This window comes from Loxodonta africana, chromosome 19 (assembly GCF_030014295.1).
Source record: "Loxodonta africana isolate mLoxAfr1 chromosome 19, mLoxAfr1.hap2, whole genome shotgun sequence".
In the NCBI taxonomy this organism is placed as follows: Eukaryota; Metazoa; Chordata; class Mammalia; order Proboscidea; family Elephantidae; genus Loxodonta; species Loxodonta africana.
Genome location: NC_087360.1, coordinates 26,127,514 through 26,134,715, shown reverse-complemented (window position 1 = coordinate 26,134,715; position 7,202 = coordinate 26,127,514). Strand labels below are relative to the sequence as shown.

At 45.0% G+C, this 7,202-nt stretch overlaps 1 long non-coding RNA gene across 1 annotated transcript; it reads left to right on the top strand.

The window, feature by feature from the left end:
• The first annotated feature begins 1,508 nt into the window (after window positions 1-1,508).
• Window positions 1,509-6,297, top strand: LOC135228241 (uncharacterized). Its single transcript, XR_010318614.1, has 2 exons — window positions 1,509-3,817; window positions 4,167-6,297. It is a non-coding gene; the product is annotated as an uncharacterized LOC135228241 (long non-coding RNA).
• The last annotated feature ends 905 nt before the right edge of the window (window positions 6,298-7,202 follow it).

The following is a 7,202-nucleotide window of genomic DNA, read 5'->3' as shown; positions in this document are numbered from 1 at the left end:
CTGCCTTAGGGTAGCTCCAGTAGGACCTATGGATGGTTGGAATTCATGAGGCAGATCTGATGCACTATAAGAAGTTTCATACAATTAGGAATGATTAGAAAAAGGCCAAGGAGCACCTGGGTGGCAAAAATGGCTAAGTGGTGGACTACTAATCCAAAGGTTGGTGGTTTGAATCCACCCAGAAGCACCTTAGAAGACAGGCCTGGCAATCTGCTTCTAAAAGGTCACAGCCTTGAAAACCCTATGGAGAAGTTCTACTCTGCACACATTGGATCGCCATGAGTGGAAAATCCCTTGACAGCAACTGGTTTGGCTTTTTGTTTTTTTAGAAAAAGTTTGGGCTGCTTTGAGTATCAGAGGCTTCTCCCTGCCCCACCATCGTGTTGAAGCAAAGACTGGCTGCCACACATGAGGAAACATTGAGCAATGATTCTAGCTTCAGTGTGGAGACTCTAGGACTTTAGATAGGAAATGCAGTAAACAAAGCAGGTTGAAGTCAGGCCATAGTGGGAATTGACTGTCAGTTTGGATTTAATCCTGGAACTGAGGGGAACCTTCAAGGTGTCTGAGCAGAGTAGCAACACAATCAAAGCCATCTTCTAGGATCACTGCTCTGGCCAGTGGAGGGGGAAGCATGTATTCCCTGAACCAGGAACAATTTGCGGAAAGCCAGGAGTAGAAAATATTGATTTTCTTTAAAAAAAAACCCTAAATCCGTTGTTGTCAAGTCGATTCTGACTCATAGTAACCCTATAGGACAGAGTAGAACTGCCCTGTAGGATTTCCTAGGCTGTGGTCTTTACAGAAGCAGACTGCCACACTTTTCCCTTGTGGAGCAGATGGTGGGTTCGAACCGCTGACCTGTCCCTTAGCTGCTGAGTGCTTAACCACTGTGCCGCCAGGGCCCCTTTTCTTGATTCTTGATATAATCCAAAATACATTTATGGGCTAGTATTTTTTAAAACTGATCTTCTAAGATGAACCATTTCTTTATTCCAAGGATCTCAAAGTACTTAACCCCCGAGCCTCATTCAGGCTTGTCGCGTATCCGAATAGCTATGTCAGGGCAAGACTGTTAAGCCTCCCTTTCTCAGATAAGAAGAAGGACTCACAAAGTGGGGAACTGAGCTCTTCAAGGTCACAGTGAGTCAGTGGCAGGACTGGCTCCTTGGCTGAGGTCTCCCAACTCTCAAGCCCGCATACTAGGCACCTGGAGCCTGTGCTGAGGGATCCCTCAACCAGGAAATGTCTCCCACGAACCAGAAAAACCAACCTAGACTCATAACTCACCCAGAACTGGAAATTACCCCAGAGACGTTTAAAGTTCAACCAAGTTCATTTTGCAGATGAGGAAACTGAGGCTTAGCAAAGTCACAAGGGTAAAAGCTGATCTAAGACTTGAACCCAGTTCCCAGAATTCCTGGTACTTGAGCTTGCCATTCTATCTGCCCCTAAAATGGTGGAACACCCACCCCTCATACACCCACCCACCCACCCTCCCTCTGTGCTTAAAGCATCACCTGGAATCAACTGGGCCATCACCACCAATTATGCTCGTCTGGAAATATCAAGGCTTAAAGGCTGGCTTTGGCCACCAAAGAGAGGAAACATTCGGCAATCCCTGAAAATGCACAGTTGAGGAGGGGAGGCGGGGAGAGCTGTTTGAGCCTTGTACTACAAAGTCAAAAGGGAAAACATGTGTTTCCCATTTGTCTTGGGATGGGAAAGAAAAACTTTTCCTTTCGCTTAATCTTGTTTTAAACAAACAGAGAGACTGCCCTTTTTGTAAACCCGCCGAACGTCAAATATTGGTCAGTAACGTGGCATCAGCTTACTAAGCCACTACGAGGCCACTCTCCTCACGTAATCCCGTCAATTAAAAGGTACATTGTCTTGAAGAGAGACGACTCCAATCATACACATTTCCTCTGATGATTGTACAAGAGTCAACCGTTGGAGTCCCATTTCAAAATCTATAACCCCTGGTTTCAGCCAGAGGCCCCAGGCGATGGGCTTCCACTCATGACTCAGGAGTTTGTGAGTGAAAGCAAGCACGTCAAGTGATGTAAGAAAATTCCCCGGCTCCCCATCCCCGGGGAATTCGTGGTAGGGGGGTGTCCTGGGTGCTGAGTCGCCCGCCTACCACCATGGCAGGCAGCGTCAGCGCCTGACAAAGGAAGTATTCAGTTACAATGACTTTCCTGTTGGCCCGTGTGCTCAGATAATTGCTTCTCAATGTGTGTGAGAACCTCCTAAAGTAAACCAAGGAACTGAGGGGCCAGATCTGGGCTGAAGGGAAATGGGGGGGGGGGGGGGAAGGAGGGTAGTAAGTGATGCAAGTCTTCCTTTGAAGTCACTTTGTTTGTGAAAAGTCTGCTGTCCTCTCAGAAGGAAACTCCAATGGAATGAGATTTCTGTGCTTGTGGGGTTGAGGGCTATTGTTTTTGGCCCCAGTGTTCACCTCAAGCCCTAGCTAGGACATGCACAAATCCGCTAACAACAGCCTGACAAGAAATTGCTCACCTCTCCTTGCATCAGGGGACTTTTACTCAGGCTGCTTCTGAATGCCTCATTGTCTAATAGGGCAGGAAGTTTGCTCTCAATGTAAATGAGGACTCTTTCACCTCTTTTTACCTCCTTGGAAGATTTCTACAGCGGCTGCCTGCCCGTCCCCAGTCTGGCTCGCTGAAGGTTGCCTCAGAGCTCGTTCATGTTCTTCCGTGTTCTGTGAGAGCAGAAGGGCAGCTGCATCCCAGCCATGGGTTGCGCAGCTTCCTTCTCAGAGGGAACTTTTCCTCAGACTTTTCCCTGGAGATGACACTGGGTGATGGGCTAACAGCTGCCCAGGGACAGGGAAGACTTGAATTTTCTGGAGAGGGCTGGATTTTCTCTTTTCAGTCTCTTTATTCTGATCTGGACCTGAGTTTATTTATTACACGCACACACACACACACACACACACACACACACACACACAGAAGATCCATCCCCAAACCTTATAATGTTCTTTTCTTAGGATACATCACATGGTGACCAGCTTGTACTTGGAGCATCAAGCTAGGACTTGAAGTAAAAATGTGTCAGACTAACCAGCATCAGCAAGAAGAGGCCTGATTCAGAACCATGACCTCCTTCCATCTGAGCAGATCCCTGAGGAGCCTAAGAACACCTAGAAAAAGACTTGTGGACTCTCCTTTCCTCCCCAATCTCACTCCACTCTTGCTTGACAATGGGAGCAGTGGTGGTTCAGTGGTAGAGTTCTCACTTTCCATTTGGGAGACCTGGGTTCAATTCTCAGCCAATGTACCTCAAACACAGCCACCACCCATCTATCAGTGGAGGCTTGTGTGTTGCTATGAAGTTGAATAGGCTTCGGTGGAGATTCCAGACTAAGACACACTAGGAAAAAAGGCCTAGCAATCTACTTCTAAAAACCAGCCAGTGAAAACCCTAGTTGCCCAACTTGAAGAACATAACCAATGGCACTAAATTGTAAGTGTAGAAACTGTTGAATTGGTATATGTTTTGCTGAGTATATTCTCAATAACAACAACAACAACAAAAAAAAAAAAATAGAAAAGAAAATCTTATGGATCAAAATGGCCTGATCCCATTGAACATGGGGCCAACATGAGTGGGGGGCCAACTCTAGGCAGCTAACAACTCTCTTGACAAAGCTCCAACAGACACAAGAAGGACCCTTGCAACTTGCTGTGATGCCCTCAGTTGAAAGACTGGGTGAAGAGACCCTCAAAGGGAGAAACAGTTCACAGATATAACAGCTTAATTAGAGGAGCAGGATGAAGATGATGAAGAGGTAAGTGACAGGGACACTGCCCTTAAAGGAGGAGGAAGTCCCAGTTTGTTTGGTTCTGTATCTCCTTTTTCCTATACATCCAAAAAGAAATCAATAATGAATTTAAAAGACATGAAAAAAATCAAGCACTGTGCATAGGATCTAGAGATTAGTGGAAGGTTAAGTACCATTGCTGTCTTCTGCATTCAGCTTCATCATCAACATATTTCCAAAGTTTACGGTGATAACGACCAGCATGTACGCTAAAGATTTTTTTGTTTGTTTAAAATTACTATGAAATTGCTGAGTTTTGCATTTATATAAATTTTATATTGCTGAGTTTTATATATGTGTGTATATACCTATACAGAGTCCCTGGATGATGCACGCAATTAACGTGCTTGGCCACTGACTGAAACGTTGGAGATTCCAGTCCACCCCGAGCCATCTCAGAAAAAAGGCCTGGAGAGCTACTTAGAAAAATCAGCCACTGAAAACTTTATGGAGCACAGATCTACTCTGACACACACGGGGTCACCATGAGTCAGAATCAATTTGGCGGCAACTGGAAATATGCATGTGCATACACGCATGTATATGTATGTACGTACATGTGTGCACATGTATATAGTGTGTATATATGTGTGTTTTCGTTTGTGCCAGGTCAGGTACGATTAACCAAGGAGTATCGCCCTCACTCCTGGTGAGAGAGTCTCAAACCTGATTTCGCATTAGAATCACCTGGAGAGCTTCATCAACAGCACGTGACCCCTGGTGTGTCCTCCGGTTAGGGCTGGGCTGGGCCGGGCCTTGGGCACAGGTATCTTTGAAGCTCCTCAGGTGATTTTACTGGGCAGCATCCAGTGAACTAGGCCAGGCCTCTAACACAGTCTCCCTAACACAGTCCGCAAGATTGAGCCATACTTCCTAACTCCTCATACAACATCCCCCTTCCTTGGGCCCTTGTACTTCTCTTCTCTCCCTGTTCTCAACCCCTGGCTGCTGGCCTCAGCCCCTGCTGAGTTTGGGGTCTTTCCTTCCTTGGTTTCCTGCCTTTTGACTCTGGAATCTCCCACTGTCTCAAGTGAGGCCTTTTGCTCAAGCACTGGCCTCTGTGGATACCCCCTCCTTGGCCCATTAAGTCAATGAGAAGAAAGGATTCAAAAGACAAAATAAGAGAGAACAACTTGAGCAGGGCGAGGCTTTGCCATAGTCGAGAGAAGCCAACCAGTCTTTCAGCTGTCCACAGAGCTACACATGGGTAATCGAGAATATTCTTCCCATTTCACATATCAGGGGAACTGAGACCACATCCCCAGGAATTAGAGTTTCATGTCTGCATCTGAGACTCCCACCACTATCTGTCAGTCTATTGTACCGTGGTGGCTTACATATTGCTGTGGTGCTGGAAGCCATGCCACCAGTATTTCGAATACCAGCAGGGTCACCAATGGTGGCCAGGTTTCAGTGGAGCTTCCAGCCTAAGACAGACAAGGAAGAAAGACCTGGCAATCTACTTCTGAAAATTAGCCAACGAAAACCTTATGGATTACAACAGAATATTGTCAGACTTACTTGCTTTGGACATGTCATCAGAGGGATCAATCACTGGAGGAAGACATAATGTTTGGTGAAGTACAAAAACTGGGAGACACCTGGTGAGATGGATTGGCACAATAGCTGCAACGATGGACTTGAACATGCCAGGAATTGTGAGGATAATGCAGGACTGGGCAATTATTCTTTCTGTTGTTCATAAGGTGGCCATGAGTCAGAGTCTGTCTACCTACCTACCCACTATCTATCTATCTATCAAAACCCCTGAGCCCTAGGGCCCCTGTAAATGCTACAACTTGGTTGCCTCTGAAAGCAGAGCCTAGAAGTCTGGAATGGGTTTAAAAATCCTCCAATCTGTGAATATTACTATAGCAAAAAAAGTTTTCCCTAAAATGGCCAAAAGTATAATTTAACATTTTAAGTCACTCCTTTGTATTTAATAGAAATGACCTGTGTTTGTAACACGTATGGTCCTTCTTATACAATGAAGTGGGAAACCCCATGCCGCTTGGCTGGGCCATTCCTCAGTGAGTCTGCATCCCGGCTTCACAAGGGCTTGGTCCAAATCCATCCTGAGCAAAGGTACTACGTGCGGAAATCTTCAGGGCCTGGGGCCTCACACAGAGCTTGGCATTGATGCTCAGCAAACTTCTAAAGGAGCAGAATATCAGGTCTATAGCTTCAGGGTGCATCCCCAACCTAATCTGATTCTGGAAATTCAAACGACTGAATTCAGAAAAAGGTGGCCTGATGACTACAAAACCCCTCTCAGAGAACACAGCAGTGGCAGAAAGAACCAAGGAGATGCAGAGATTGGCAGATGTACAGTGTCCCCTGGGAACAGCTTCAGTGTCACCACAGAAATAGGGTCCAGGGCCTTCCTTTCCACAGAGAAAGCCACATGGTTGATGAGGTTATAAACCAGGAACCCTCTGGGCTTTTCATTTATTTATATATTGTGTTTCTGATGAAAGTTTACATCAAAAATTAGGTTCCCATTTGACAATTTTTACAAAATTGTTCAGTGACTTTAGTTAAATTTTTCATAATGTGTCAACATTCTCTTTAATTTTTCTCTGGTTGTTCTGTTTCCAGTGCTGTGGTTTCCCTGCCCCCTTATCTTCTCATCTTTGCTTTAGAGTGATTGTTGAGTAATTTTCACCTTGTCTCATATAGATGGTTTTTTTTTTAATGAAGCACCATACCTACGGGTAATATCCTTTATTTTGTGTGCCAATATATTATTCCCTGAAAGGTACCTCAGGGAATAATTTCAATTCAAGGTTTAAAGAGTATCTTAGGGCAATAGTCTCAGGGAGTCCCCTAGTCTCAACTGGTCCAGTAAGACTAGATTTCTTAAGAATTTGAGTTCCATTCTGCATTTTTCTCCTATTCTATCAGGGTCCATCTATTGTGGCCCTGATCAGAACGGTCAGTAGTGGTAGCCAGGCACCATCTAATTCCTCTGATCTCAGGGTAGATGAGAACTTGGCTTGTGTAGGCCATTAGCCCTCCAGACTAGTTTCTTCTCTGAGACTTTTGTTTCCTTCGTGGCTATTCTTTATCGTGGTAAATATATAGATATAACAAAACATTTGCCATTTCAACATTCTTCATGTGTACAATTCAGCGACATTGTTTATCATGTTCAACCATGACCATTATCCATTGCCAAATTTTTTCCATCACCCTTAACAAAAGCTCACCTTAAGCCTTGACTTCCCCTTTTCCCCTACCTCCCACCCACCCCCGTAACCACTAATAAACTTTGAGGTCTATGCATTTGCCTATTCTAGATATTTTATGTAAGTGGGATCATACAATATCTGTCCTTTTGTGACTGACTTAT